The sequence below is a fragment of the Felis catus genome, chromosome E2, assembly GCF_018350175.1.
Source record: "Felis catus isolate Fca126 chromosome E2, F.catus_Fca126_mat1.0, whole genome shotgun sequence".
NCBI lineage: Eukaryota > Metazoa > Chordata > Mammalia > Carnivora > Felidae > Felis > Felis catus.
This window is the reverse complement of record NC_058382.1, coordinates 41,185,925-41,201,172: the sequence shown is the minus strand read 5'-3', so window position 1 is coordinate 41,201,172 and position 15,248 is coordinate 41,185,925. Positions and strand designations below refer to the sequence as shown.

General features: G+C 38.6%; 1 long non-coding RNA gene across 1 annotated transcript in view; it reads right to left on the bottom strand.

The window, feature by feature from the left end:
• Nucleotides 1-6,280: 6,280 nt before the first annotated feature.
• The window catches only part of LOC109494909, a 274,874-nt gene continuing 265,906 nt past the window's right edge, over nucleotides 6,281-15,248 (bottom strand). The window contains exons 5-6 of the long non-coding RNA XR_002738560.2: nucleotides 12,646-12,721; nucleotides 6,281-8,118 (exon numbers count right to left, since the gene is read on the bottom strand). This is a non-coding gene — a long non-coding RNA (uncharacterized LOC109494909). The remainder of the gene's footprint in view (nucleotides 8,119-12,645; nucleotides 12,722-15,248) is intronic.

Genomic DNA, 15,248 nt, shown 5'->3' with positions numbered 1-15,248 from the left:
TCAAGAAATGAAGACACTAACCTTAATGATGGCTGAGTATGGCACCTGGACTCAGTTTAGCCATCACAAAGATAACAGATCTTTACTGTGGCCAGTTTCTGGAAGCCACATGCAATTGAGCCTTAAACAAAGAGAAAAGATCCCTTTTCATTGTGGCCAGGGAACAACTGCAGAATATCTGCATGGCTAATGCTGCCACATCTGTTTTTAGGAGAACAGCTGGTAGCTCGATGGCTTTCTTTCTTTAAAACGAAAAAAGTGCCTCTTGCTCTGAAGTTTTAGCAGGAAGTTGCTGCTTCGAGTCATGTCACATATTTTACGGTGCTAAACTTGGCCGTAGGAGTTGAGAAACAAAAATGAAAGAAAATTGATGCACTATATGAACTGGTGGCAGTGAACGGAAAGTAATGGGTGGGCATAAAACTCAGCATCTACTGAGAGTGAAGGGTGCGCAGTCCCCATTGACATTCGGAACCTGAACATTAGAACCATTTCAGATGCCTGGAGGAACAATAACGCTCGGCACAGGGTTTATCGGTGGTGGTATGATGTGATCATGGGTTTCTGGTGCAATTTCAGGGGAATGGAGTGTGGAAGAGAATGAACTCAGATGAAAAGGTTTTGACTCTGAAAGAAGATCAGAAATGATGTGACACATTCCTCAGAAATGAGAAACAAAAGTCAGCTACGATACTTTCCACATGGTCACAGGCATGAATGTGACAACATGTATCTGCCTTTAATAGTAAGAGGAGAAATAACTGTTCCATGGTTTCAAAGGGAGACAGTACACCTGAGGAATTAATTAAAAAGTATCAATATAATTTACATGTAAAGAGTGTTCACAAATAATTAAGAAAACATCCTAATGATACATAAAGAAATGACAGAAATACCGAACACTATATAAGAGGAAATCCACCACTAAATAAACATTTAAAAGGTTTGGCCTGAGTAATAAACAAAGACTGCTAAGTATAACAACCATGAGCTATCACTTTGCATCTTTTATTTTGATAGAAAATGATAACACAAAACGTGTGTTGGAATGGCCATGCTTTTGTATTGCTGATGGCAATTAATTTTTATAAATCTCATTTTGGGAGGAATTTGTCAAGAGCTATAAATATATTCCTATGTGGTAATCAACATCTGGGAGTCCTTCCTGGATTTAATAATCCAAAATGCAGGAGGAGGTGCATGAATGAAAATTGCTAATTTATGTGTGTGTTTATTGTTTTTAAAGTTTAAAGTTGGAGTCAGCCTTAATATCCAACATAGAACAGGTTAAATAAATGGTGACATATCCATTGCCTAGACAAATTACGGAACATTCTAATGCTGACAACTTTGTAGCAACATGAAAAGTATTCATAATATCTAATTAGGTAGAAAATAAATAAAAATATTTAATGGGAACTATACTGTGATTACAGACTTAAAAAATAATAGCTAAGATTTATACAGTATTCTTTATTGCCAGCCACTTTATTGAGCACTTTGCATTGACTATGCTACTGAATCTTCATAACAGCCCCATGAGGTTTGTTACCATCCCATTTACAGAGGAGCCAACTTTGACTTGGAGGGATTAAGTAATTTGCCTAAGGTGACAGAGGGAGAAAGGAGACTTAGGTATTATAGTCTTTGCTCTGGAGTTCTTAACCAATATTCCATATCACCTTTCTGTGGGAAAAGAAGAAAGAACCGTACAAGAACATGAAAAAATTAAAATAACTATATTCAACTGGTGGAACTGTCACCCAAATTTCCTAGGTATTAGATCTTTATTCTAGCAATACACATCATTCTTTAAAATCCGTATTTCTGATGAAAAGAAGATGGAACCAAATGATTGCACTAAATGGACATTAGGAAGGAAATGGCACCTTGGTCTCATTCATTCTTCCCCAAGTGTTGGGGGAAAAGAAACTCTAGCAGTCAGTTTCAACCATATGTTACAGTGCAGAGGGATATGCAGCTAGCTACCCTACTGCAGGGATCTCAATTTCAGCACTATGACCTTGTTTTAAAAACAGTTTATTCATTTTTGAGAGAGAGAGAGAGAGAGAGAGAGAGAGAGAGAGAGAGAGAGATAAAGAAAGAAAGAAAGAAAGAAAGAAAGAAAGAAAGAAAGAGAAAGGAAGGAAGGAAGGAAGGAAGAAAGAAAGGGACTGGGGGAAGGGCAGAGAGAGAGGGAGACACAGAATCTAAAGCAGGCTCCAGGCTCTGAGCTGTCAGCACAGAGCCCAATGTGGGGCTTGAACCCATGAATCGCAAGATCATTAATTGAACTGAAGTTGGATGCTTAACAAACTGAGCCACCCAGGCACCCCAACATTATGAAATTTTGAATTGGAAAATTCCAATTAGTCGGGGTGTCCTAGCCTGTGACTTGTAGGATGTCTAGTAGCACACAAGCCTCTATCCATTAAATATCAGTAGCACGCTCCCTCCAATTTGTAACAACCAAAAATACCTCCAGACTTTGCCAAATGTCTCCTTGGGGGCAAAACTGTCCCTGACTGAGAAGCACTGCCCTGGTATTCATTACCTTTCACTTAGCCTCTATGGTCTCCACATGAACTTTTGATATCAGTATAGTTAACTAGAGTGGTTTTCCTATTGAAAAGAGGACATCCAATCAGTTAACACAAAGATAACCCTTAGAACAAGGATATTTCTGTTTCTTAATGAAAGTTGACCACCTGACATTTATATGGATCAATTAGCCTAATGGGAATTTCTCACTTTTAGGTTCATTCTTCAGAGACAGTATGGCACACTACACAGCACTTGGAACCTGGCATCAGGTGAACCATGTTTTTGCATTTACTAGGTGGAAGTAGTCTTCTTTGAACCTCAATTTTATCATCTCAAAATGAGAATAAAAATAGCAACTTTGATGGAATACAGGATTAGAAAACAAGGTATACAAAATCCTTAAGAAATTTTAGGGTAATCCCAATGAGTTTACAAGGTGGAATGGGAAGGACACAGAGATATATAAACATAAAGGCCGTTCTGGGTGAGAGGGTCTGAGGATTTCCCTGACTCAGATTGGGTTGCCTTTTCCCAGCAGATGTTTCCTTAGCTAGCTCCCAGGACCTCTCTCAGCATTACACTCATAATGGTTTAAGTGACTTTCCATCAAGACTCGAGGTTTCAAGGGCAAGGACTCTTGTTGCAACACCTCTAGTATCTGGCACTAAGTCTGGCTTACATTAGGCACTGAAAAAATTTTTTTTAGAATAATCAAGTGATGGGGCACCTGGGTGGCTCAGTCAGTTGCATGTCTGACTCTTGATTTCAGCTCAGGTCATTCAGGTCATGATCTCACGGTCTGTGGGATCAAGCCCCACGAAGGGCTCTGCGCTGGCAGTGCGGAGCCTGCTTGGGATTCTCTCTCTTTGTGTCTTTCTCTCTCTGTCTCTGTCTCTCTGTCCCCCTCCCCCTCTCTCTGTCTCAAAATAAATAACTAAACTTAAAAAAAAAGAATTAGAATAACCAAGTGAAGACATAACTGTTGAATGTACAGGGTATGGCAAAAAGAAGAGAGGCGAGAGTAATTAATTCTGCTAAATAAGGGGCAGAAAATGCAGTCAAGAAAAAGGTTACATTTGTGTTGTGTCTTGAAAGATGAGCAAATTTCTTCAGGCAGAACGAAATATGAAGAATGTTCCAGGCAAGAGAGAGTACATGCAATGGCCTGAGTGTGGAAAGTCTGTGTCCCATGTTAAATGGTTTGGAATTCAACCCGAAAACCACAGAGGAACTCGCTGAGAGGTTTAACGTAGAACTGTCACTCTCAAATTCATAAATGCTACCATGCAGTCTCTGATTATTTTTTTATAAAGAGTTTTTAAATATAGAAAAGATCAAGCATATATAAGAGTAGGAGGAATAATATAATGAACCCCCACGTATCCATCACTTAGTTTCAAAATACATTAGCTCATAGCAATCTTTACCTCATTTATATCCCTACCCACCTTCCCTACCCTAATTAACTTTGAAGCAGGTTCCAGACAATTTATTTCATGTGTAAATATCTTATTATGTATCTCTAAAAGTAAAGAACTATGACTTCAGCACAACCATAATACCATTATCAAACTCTTCTCCCCTCCTCCCTCTCTCTCTCTCTCTCCCTCCATCATTCACTATCTTCTTTGTTCTTCTACTTCTGTCTCTTTCTCCAATTCTTCAATTTATTTGATGAAGAAACCAAATCCTTTTGTCATACAGAATTTGCCACATTCTAGATTTTGTTGATTTTATCTCTATGATGTCGTTGAACATTTTCTACATTTCTCTAAGTTGGAAGTTAGATCCAGAAGCTTGATGAGATTCAGATTTGGTTTTTACTTATTTTATATATATAATATAAATATATATTTTTTACAAGACAACTTCACAGGGAATATTTTACAAAGAGAAATTGTTCCTTATAGACTACTGAGATACAGTTTATACAGGAAAGGCTTTATTCCTTTCCTTTATTTACCAATATGCAGAATAAACCAATAGGTTCCCTAACATCATCCAAAAGTAATCAAAGTGTTGTGTATCTTAAATATAATTACAACCTCAAGGACAAACTTAAGTGTATTTGGTATATTTCATTCCACTGCAGTTATTATCCTTATTGTCTTTGACTAGTGGAGTCAATTTGACTCCTGAATTGTTTTGCCATGACAGGCTGACTAGAAGTCTTTGAGAGCTCCCTTGTTTTATGGTATGATAAGGTGATTCAGACTTCATCTTTTACCAAGAATCTTTCTTGTTTTTTTTTTAATGGAAAATAGTATTTAGAGACCACACTCAGTATACCTAAAGACATCATTGTATGTAGCTGACCATTGTTTCAACTTCAATAACATAACTAAGATATACGTTGCTTTATAGGTGAAATACACCATGAATTTTAATTTAGGACTGCAAAGTTTTTACTTAATTTTTTCAACAATACATCTTTCTCTTCTTACTTTTATGTTGAAACTCCTGGTTCCCAGTATCATTATATCCTTAATTTCCCCACCATATGCAAGAGTCTCATAATATGGTTACCAACATTACCACAAAATAAGATTATCAAAAAGAACCAAAGATATTTTGGAGTTAACCTCATATGTCTTATTAGAGATGTACAGTTAAATCACTGTGTTTTAAAGTTACTGAAATTACTCCTGTCTATGCTAATGTTAACAACTTAATACACCAATAGTATTAAGTTGTCTTACTTTAATTTGTTTTACTTTTCATATCACTTTTAGAAAGGCCTTTCTAAGAGTTAATTTTGTTTTATAATTATTAAGATAATGATATGCTTCAAGAGTCAGGCTATACAGCAAGACATGTTCAATCCAGAGAGAGTTTAGATTTATTGCTGGGTCTTCTCTCCTCTTTATCCCCTTGCGTAGCTTTTTCAAAAAATCTGATCAAACTATGTGTGTATCTGTATTTGTATCTCTTCCTTTTCTTATATACTATTCACCTTTTTGTTACCTTGCTTTTTCACTTTAAAGTACATTTTATATATCATATATTTCTCATACTGGCATTACACCTGCATTATATGGATACATATTAGTGTTCAAAGTCCAACCTTTACTGTGATTTACCCCCATCCTTTTCTATTATAAATAATGCTGCAAAAATTGTTATTTTTTTAGGGCACCTGGGTGGCTTAGTCAGTTAAGCGTCCAACTCTTGATTTCAGCTCAGGTCATGATCTCACAGTTTGTGAGTTTGAGCCCCACATTGGGCTCTGTGCTGACATTGTGGAGCCTGCTTGAGATTCTCTCTCTCTCCCTCTCCCCCAGCCCCTCCCCTGTTTGTGCACTCTCTCTCCAAATAAATAAATAAACTTAAAAAAATCGGTCTTTTGCATATTTTTTGGCTTATATTTTTGTCTGTGTATCTTGGAGACAGACGCTCAGGAACGGAGTTGCTGGGTTAATGTTAAATGGTTAGTAATTCTGCCAGACATTGCCAAGTTCTCCTCCATACCAGTTACACACTGCTGCATTTCCTCCAACAACACAGAAGAATGCCTATTTCTCCACAGAGATGCCAGTAGACAATGTTATCATTCGGAACTCTGCCAACAGATAGGTGAGAGATTGTATCTCATTGTAGTTTTAATTTGCATTTCTGTGATCAAGGTTAAGCATCTTTTCACATATTTATGGAACTTTCCATTTCTTTTTCTTTTTTTTTTTCTTTGTGAACTGCCTCATTATATTTCTTGCCCATATTTCTAAAGAATTGTTATTTTTATTCTCTATTTTTAAAATATTGTTTCTCTATAAGGGATATCAATCCTGCTTGTGTGATTTCAGGTGCAAATATTTTTTTCTAATTGGTCATTTGATTTGTGACTATCTTTTAAAACAAATCTATACAGGCATTTGCAATTTCTAAGCCAAGTTTATGTTACAGATTTCATATTGATGTGTTGAAAGGCTACAACATAGTCGTCTTAAATCCTTGAAAAATAAGAGGTTCCTATAGAGGTTATCGCATCACCTGAAGCCAGATAAATTATTTCAAACATTATTTAAGTTTTCTACCATTTGCAAGGTATTTCTAAGACAAAGAGCATAGAGAAAGCAGAATTTTATGATTCCCCAACCACTATTTTGCTTGGATACCATCAAAAATATAGTGATTTACAATCCATACGTTATTTTCAGGTCTTTTAATCATTAACATTTAAAACACCTGGAAACTGACTTTTGGTAATTAACCTTTTAAAAATGAATAGTCTATTTGCCCATGTGTTTCAAAGGTCTTGGCACATCACAATACTTCAAAAATGTTTAAAGGCAGAGCATAAAAGGGAAAAATAAAGAGGAAAAAGAGAAAGACTAAATAAATGGGGAATGAACAGTAACTAGAGAGTCAGGCCCATTTTCTCATGTAACATGACATTTTCCACCAAGATGCCTGTAGCAAAGAGGAATTTTATTTTCTAACTCTCTGAATCCTTTCCCTAAGAGAAAAGCATCAAAGAAAGTCCATGGTGAAGATATTCCTAATAAGACACTATATCAAGGTAAATATTTATGCTGGTGGTGTCCAGAAGTACAGAACATAGGGAGGAATCACTGCTTTTTAAATTGGAGCGGATATGGATTTGAGATTGGACACAGCCATCTGTTCTTGAGAAAGTTTGTCTCCCTTTGTCTGTCAAGGATTCTGGCAGTGGATTAATTATGAGAAGGACCTTGCCGAGCCTGGGAAGGTGAAAGGGAGGACAACCAATGATTCATCGAATCTTTGCTCATGTGAGTTATAGAAGAATATTACACAGGTTGAACTGTTATAAGTGGGCAGAAAGAGATGAATTTTAAAGAACATTAAATTTGAAAGAGACAGACTTATAAATTCCATATAAAGTAGAAATCTTCATTTATAAGACATATAGATAGATATGAATACACATTTAGTATGTAAATAAATACATAGATGTGGTGAATTACTCTTTAAAAATCTAGCAGAAAGTTGTAATATTCGAGCTCAGAAGATAAAGGAATAAATACTATGTATTGGATACTACCTTATGCAAAATATTTTACATGATCTTATTTCCGTCCTTCTAAAGATCCTATAAGGGTTAGCCCATTTTATAGCTGAAGAAACAAAGACTCCACGCAGTTAAATAACTTTCCAAAGTTTACTCACAAGAGGTCAGGAAGCTAGAACCCAAAGCTGAGTCTCCAGCCTTTCATTATTTTTTTTCCACTATACCAGCTGACTTTAAAATATATTGATGGTTTCCCACACTACTGCAATGGATTTGTGTCTCAAATCCATTAGTTCTCAACAAAGAGCCACAAGACACTAAGAATCCAGACCAAGTTCTATTTTTCATTAAGTGGAGTTATGAGAATCAACAAGAAATATTGCTAACGTAAAACACAATGCACCCTTCTTCTCAGGAATGAGTTAGAAATCCAAGGAAAAACCTAACGGAGCCACAACTAATAACTAGATATTCTTTTGGCCGAAGCAAGAATACAAGGATTACTCACTATTGATGCTCTTATTTATGGTGTGGAGGCAGAGCCTGGAGAAGTCTTGGATCTTTTATTGGAATAGTACATAATTAGCCTGTAAGAGACAGATCTCTTTTGTTTGTAAGAAAAATTACTTGGATTACCTTATCATGACTCTATAGGGATCTTGGAAATATGATCTTAATATTATTGTAAAATGAAGATGTAAGTTGAGGATCTCCATTATGTTGTAAAGTCTCCTTCTACATTACTCAAAGTATTTTGTGAACAGTAACTGAATTATTTAAGAATTGAACGAAATCCCGTCTCCATCTATTCTCTAACAAATGATCTTATCCAATGTTTAAAAAATCTTTGGATACAGATTAAACTAATAAAATATTTTGAACATTAAAACTGAGTAATCCTCCATGTTTCTAGATATTTTCAAGATCAAATCTGAGGTATAATTTTTGCAGGGATAAAAATAAAAATAAATCTCATTTTGACTGCAAGGTTTTTACTTGATCCCTTCAGTCTTACATCTTCATGTTCTTTCTTTCATACTGAAAATCCTGCTTCCTGACATAACTATCATTATTTCTCATTTATTTTTCCATAATACTTAACAGTCTGCATGAGAATCTCAACTCCATCTCTCTATTAGTTGATTGTGTAAGGGACAGTGGCACAGTTCTGATCCTTAAAAGTAAGAGAATCATTCCCAGATGTTTGGGCACAGTGTTTGGAGTTTGGACTCAGGGGACCCGCATGGGGTTCCCAGCTCTGCCACTCAGGCACAGGCTGAAGTCACTTAACCTCTCTGATCATCAGTGTTCTTACCTTCAGAGCTGTACCAACCACATGCAATTGTGTGAATTAAGTAACATCTTTGAAGTAAAAGCAGTTAGTTGGATGTTAAGTTAGTATGGATGCTCTTGGTGAAAGGATGCAGTTGTCTAGAAGTCTTTCTACAAACTATATTTCTTTAAAAATTAATGACTTAATCCTAGGCTTTACATAGGTACCTTGGTTCAAAGCTTCATGAGCATGGACACCATTTCTTTTATGCCCACCCAGAAACCGCAGTGCTTAGCACACTGCCTGGTGTAGCACAGGATCATAGCTTTTGAGTAAGGAAAAACATTAATTAATCAATCAATAATTCAGTCAATCATCAGGTATTTACTGTGTGCATATAATGCACATGTGTGTGGAACAGAAGAGAAATATATGGATGCTTTATTATTCTATTAAAAGTTCTATGGGAACAGTTACCAGTCTGGTTCTATGTCTATAGTTCTCAGGTATGGAAAGCAGTTTCTGCTCAATAAATATGGGCAGAGAGTGAATGTGTATGAGCATGAAGCGTATGTGACAATAGTAGGGAGAAGGTAGATTGACAAAAACACTGTGAGAACAGCTCATGTGAATCTGGGGGCATCTCAATTTTGGAGATGCAGAGGTGGTCAAAGCTCTCATTGAAGGGCTTCACAGAGGAGGTGGGAACCAGATACCATGATAAAATGAGAGGGCTTTTAGGAAGTAGAAAAGAATCAGGATAACTTTGTCCGGCAGGAATAAGCAGGAGCGGACACAGAGAAGTGGGTGCAAGCAGAGTGAGGATGGAAAGAGATGTACGACAATAGGACTACTCCACAGCATTGCTCAGAGGGGGCATCACCACTGCTGAAGAGCTCGCTCTGTTCTGGCATGGATTGATGGATGGGCCAGCCATTTAGATTCTCTCAATCTCAGCAGTTCTGGGATGTCCTAGTTGTAGTACTTATCACAGACAGCTCTGGATATGACAGTGTCTAAGAGTTTTGAAACATGAAAATTGCCATTTCAAACCTTTAAATTGTTTTCTGTCTCTCAGACTGAACTTTGCATTTATCATTGTAGCAGATTGTCTCTTTTTCCATGGAAATCACTTCAAGGGTCTCTTAGACCTTACACTAGAATATTAAACAACGTCCCACCCAAAGACCCTAAAGAAAATGGAAACCTTGAGCCACTTGAGTGCAGGTGATTTAGGTAGAGAGTAAATCACACTGAGGCTGCACAATTCTTTTCTAATGTATTTTAATTGCAGGGAGGGACTGGGTTTCCCTGAAAGAACTGGACATGGACATTGTCAGTCATCCTGGAAGGAGGCTGAAGGTATGACCACAGCCAATGAATAAGGGCATTAGGCTGGAGTGAAGGAAAATCATTTTCATCTCTCTGGTCCTCACTGCATTTAGGGCCTGGATCCCTGAAGAGCAGACATGCTCAGGATGCTGTTTATGTAGGAGGCCAGCTGTCCCACGTCCAACTGCACACGGTAGCCACAAACAAGGCAAGTTGTCACTCCTGTCCGGACCACTGACATTGGTTGTGGGGGTACACTGTGGTTGACAGCATGGACTCTGAAGTCAGATGGCCTGAATTCAAATTCTAACTTGATTCTTTGCTAGTTGGGCAAATTACTTCCCCTCTCTGTGCTTCAGTTTTTTCAGTTAAGAACACTATAGAATCTGTCTACTCAATGATGGGCTACTGAGGTAATACAAAACACCCTCCTTATGGTGCTCTATTTCCTTTTATGCTCTTTAGCACATATCATAATCTGTAGGTTTTTATGCTTTTTATTGTTTTTATTTTAACTTATTTTTTAGAGAGAGAATGGGCAGGAGAGGAGCAGAGGGAGAGACAGACAGAATCTTGAGCAGGCTCCAGGCTCAGCCCAGAGCACAATGCAGGGCTCAATCCCACAACCCTGGGATCATGACCTGAGCCTAAGTCAAGAGTCAGAAGCTCAACCAACTGAGCCACCCAGGCGCCCTGCTTATTATTGTTTTTATTTACTCTTTCTCCCTATGGGAATGTAAACTACCTAAGTACAGGGATTTTTGACTAATCATTAGTATAACATTTTTTTGTATCATGTATAGTAGATGCCTTCCCCACAGTAGGTGCTTAATAAATATTTCTTGACTGGATAAAGAGTGTAGAAGGCTGTTCAATCAATGTAAATGGTTATAACCATTGCTCTTTATTCTCCTTTCTCACCCAGAATGTCCACTAAAGTCTTTTACATTTGAGCCTGCTCTCTGGTATTCAGTGGTCAATACAGAGCAATCTTTTTCATGGTTGAGGCACAATGTGCTGATACCTCTCCTGGGGCTCTCTTCTGCCTGTACCATGAGAGAACCATCAGCAGTCACAGGAACCTCACATGGAATTGAGTTCTGGTTTACAAGCCAGCAAAGTCTGGACATTTATCTTATATAAAGTAAGAGGGAGAAAAGAAAAGTAATGCTACTTTATTTTTTTTCTACCAAGGATGTAGACCTTATCCGAAGAGCCTTACAAGGAGGTAAGGTCTATCGTGATTTAATGTCCCTTTGTGGCAGGCATTTTGTTTCACCCTTGAGATAACAAGATAAGGGAATGATAATATTGATAACAACAAAAGTGTGACTAGTATTTATTGAGTACCCTTCTAAGCCCTTCACATGTATTATCACATTGAGTCCAAAAAAGGAAAGTTGGGTAGTGATTAGGGATGTAGTCATCTTAGATAACAAAACCAAGGCCCAGGGAGATACATGGATATATCCATTGTCACTCAGTGAGAAAGCCACAGAGAAGAAGCATACTACATCAGCCCATGGCTCAAAACCCACAGTATTATACTGACTTTAAATCCACACATGGTTCCAACTTATGGTGGACTTATGGGGGTGACTTATGGGGGTTGGAGGAAAAGCATGTAAATCAACATTCACAGAACAGTGCTTTAGGAGGTAAGGTAAGGCACCTTGAGTGGGGGAAACTGAACATGCCTATAGGAAACTAAGTTTTCTAGACGCAGTGACATTTCCTAGACAGCAAGAGGGAAGCAAAAGTATTTCATAGGGCAAGAGTGTGCCCATGGGGGAAATGAGGAGGTTCTATGGGACCAAGATGAGAAAGACGCTGCTGCTTCCAGGGGATGCTGACATGGACAACTGGCCCGTATTTAAGTTGTGGTTGCTTAAACTTTTGTGTGCATAGGGGTGCCTGGGCAGCTCAGCTGGCTGGGCGTCTGAATTAGGCTCAGGTCATGATCTCAAGGTTTGTGGGTCCAGGCCCCGCGTCGCACTCTGTGTTGACAGCTGGGACCTGGGAGCCTGGAGCCTGCTTCAGATTCTGTGTCTCCCTCTCTCTCTGCCCCTCCCCCATTCATGCTCTGTCTCTCTGTCTCTCAAAATTAAATAAAGTTAAAAAAAAAACCCTTTTGTGTGCACAGAAATCACCTTTGAAGCTATTGAAAAATGCTGTCTGCCAGGACTTATTGGGTCCAGGACAGAGCTCAGGAATCAGCGTTTTACCAAGCTCTCCAAGTGCTTCTGATAATTCTGTGGATCAAATTTTGGGAAATGTGGCTAATGATGGCTTTTAAGAAAGGATAAAATAAATAAGTGGTCACATCCCTGCTTTATAAAACCCCACTCAGGGGGCTTTGAAGGATGGCCAAGTAGAGAAGAGATGAGGCAGGGTTAGCTTAGAAGGCTGACCCCAGTAATCCAGGTATGAGAGCCAAGTGGTCCAACCTAGGCAGAGCTGAGGAGGGGGAGGTACCACAGAGGCAAGCTCAGAGCTATGGGCAGCTTACCTTGTCTGGGATTTTTCATTCAGTAGACTCGTGACCCACAGGCTGGGGCCAGAGCAGCATGACAGCCAACAACCTGCTGGAGAAAAACTCCAGGTCAACAACAGGAATGAAATATAACCTGGAATAAAATGAGGTTGACATGCAAGCACTGTATGATTCAATCAAAAATATTTTGAGAAAGGCCTGTTCACCTTTCATGACATTTTAGCTTTCAAATAACATCTGTTGGTATCTCACAGTCATAGGTATCCTTGATTAACTCAGCAGTGGCAATGCCAAAGTGGTGGCATCACATCATCATTTCAAGGGATGAAGTAAGTTGTAACTTATTCAACATTTACTGGGAACCTACCATGGTACATAGGGATAGAGGCAAGGGAAAAAAATGGCTCAAATTCAGCATGCCCGTTAGGGTGGGAGAGATGGAACAGAATAGCACAATTAATGCTGCAACCAGGTTCTGGGAAAGGCCCAGGTACAAGTCTCCAAATGCTCAGAGGTAGGAGGGATGGCTCTTGGCTGAGATGATAATTCAGGACGCTATGAGTCCTGGAAGAGGGACCTGATTGAACATGCAGAAATGAGATGGCAAAGGGATTTTAGGCTGAGGAAATAGTTTTAAGGGCATGACTAGAGATAGATAAATGAGGAAGGAAAACACTGGGCAGAGAAGCTCATGTAAACTGAAGCTTAGGGTTCAGAAATGGGTGAAGGATTGGAAACAAGCAAACTTGATTAACTGAGCATTTACCATGTACTGGAAGTGCTCTAAGTCCTTGAGTGTATTGACTCCGAATCTTACGGCAACCCTATGGGGTGGCTCTTAAGCCCACTATACAGAAGGGCTGAACGTCCGTGAATATTGTACTAATGACCTGGGATTTTTTTCTCAGGCCAGTGATCTCAAACTGCAACGTGTTTGAGTGTTTACATGGAGGTGCCTTGGATGTGCTCGGGGCCTAAGGAAGGGGGAATCCAAAGGGCAAGGGCCCCCAATTCTCAGGTCTAAACTAAAGATGATCTGTTCTCACCTGTTTTGTTTCTAAGCTTCTAAGCAAGATTCTTTGTTTTGAGAAAATATTATTTACATTCTTTTTAAGTGTGTAAATCATTTGGAGACAGGGAGTGTCATGATAAAGGCTGAATTTATAAACACAAGATTAATCTGGGTGTACGTGTAGTATGAAACAAAGAAGGATGTCAGCTTCAAAGTTGTTTAAATAGTCCATGAAAGAGATAATACAACCAAGTGCTGGGGTAATGGCAGTGGTTATGGTTATGTGGGGCAGGGGTACATACGGATTTAGAGCTGAGGCACAGGTAGGCTCTAGGTGGCTTGGAAACTGAGGGGGAGGAGAACCAGAAGGTTCTGATGTGAGCAGAGCAAGCAGGGCTCAAGGGATGAGGGGAAGAGCTCAGGTCTGGCTGTAATCAGGTTCTGTCTCATCATACTCAACATCTCTCTCTGCAGAAGAGCCAACTTTCCCACTGGGAAGGACTCTGCAGTTATTTTACACCCAGCATAGCATTTCCAATGAAGTAAGACCTTGATCAATCTGTACTGATTTAATTTGACTATCCCATGACATCATCTCAAGTTCAAGTTTTAGACAAGGTGGAAACAGAAGGTGCCTTTGCTTTTGACTTGAAATAGATGGAAGGAATGAGACAAGCTTCCAGACAGCTGTTGGGGCACGGATTTATAAGGCAGAGTGATGCCACACAGAAAGCAATGGTTTTTGCAACTAGAAGGACCTAGTTTCCAATCCTGCCTTGTCCAGTTTCAAATGTACCACTTTGGGAAAGTTTCTTTAAGTGCTCAGCATCTGTTTTTGCATTTTTTTAAATGAAGGGAATAATATATGTCTTCTTAAAATGTTGTGATAATACAGTGTGATAATTTATGTAATGCTCAGAATCTTGTGTGGGTATTCAGTAAGTGCTATGCAAATATTAGCACACCTGTTCCCTGCCACCCCCCCAGACCATGTTAAAGAATTCTTCCCTCTTATACCCCTATCTGTGTCCAAGGTCCTACAGCTCAATCTCCTTAAAGAGTGTTTGTGCATATGGAAGACATTTAGGTAAATTAATGCTAATACCCATGATATGTTGGAAGTGAAGATGATAAATCTACTAGGCCAAGCTGTGAAAAGGTAAAGGGAAAAGGTAAAACCTTCAATTAGAGTCAAAGGAACCACCCCCGCAAAGGCATGACATTTTATTATAGGTGCCATGCGGGAGGTCAGAAACCGCAGAGGACTGAGGTCATTTTGATAAAGTGCTTTTTTCCTATGAGCATTTAAGGTTAATTAGTATACTTTAGATGTGATTTGTTTCCTCACTTTTGTTTTCTGAAGAAGGGTATACATACATATATAAACTGATTTTGTAAAAAGAAAAACAAAACAAAACAAAAAAACCCCAAAACACAAAAAAATCCAGCTTCTTGATTTAAAAACAATAATTGTGAAGCACTTGGAGGTGAAGTCAAATACTAAGGGTTTAGTAATACCAATGCCATCTGTAATTTGCATAGACTACAAAAGTAATCAATCTTGTATTGTTTTGAGTTCAATGAGTACACAGCAGTTGATGACTTT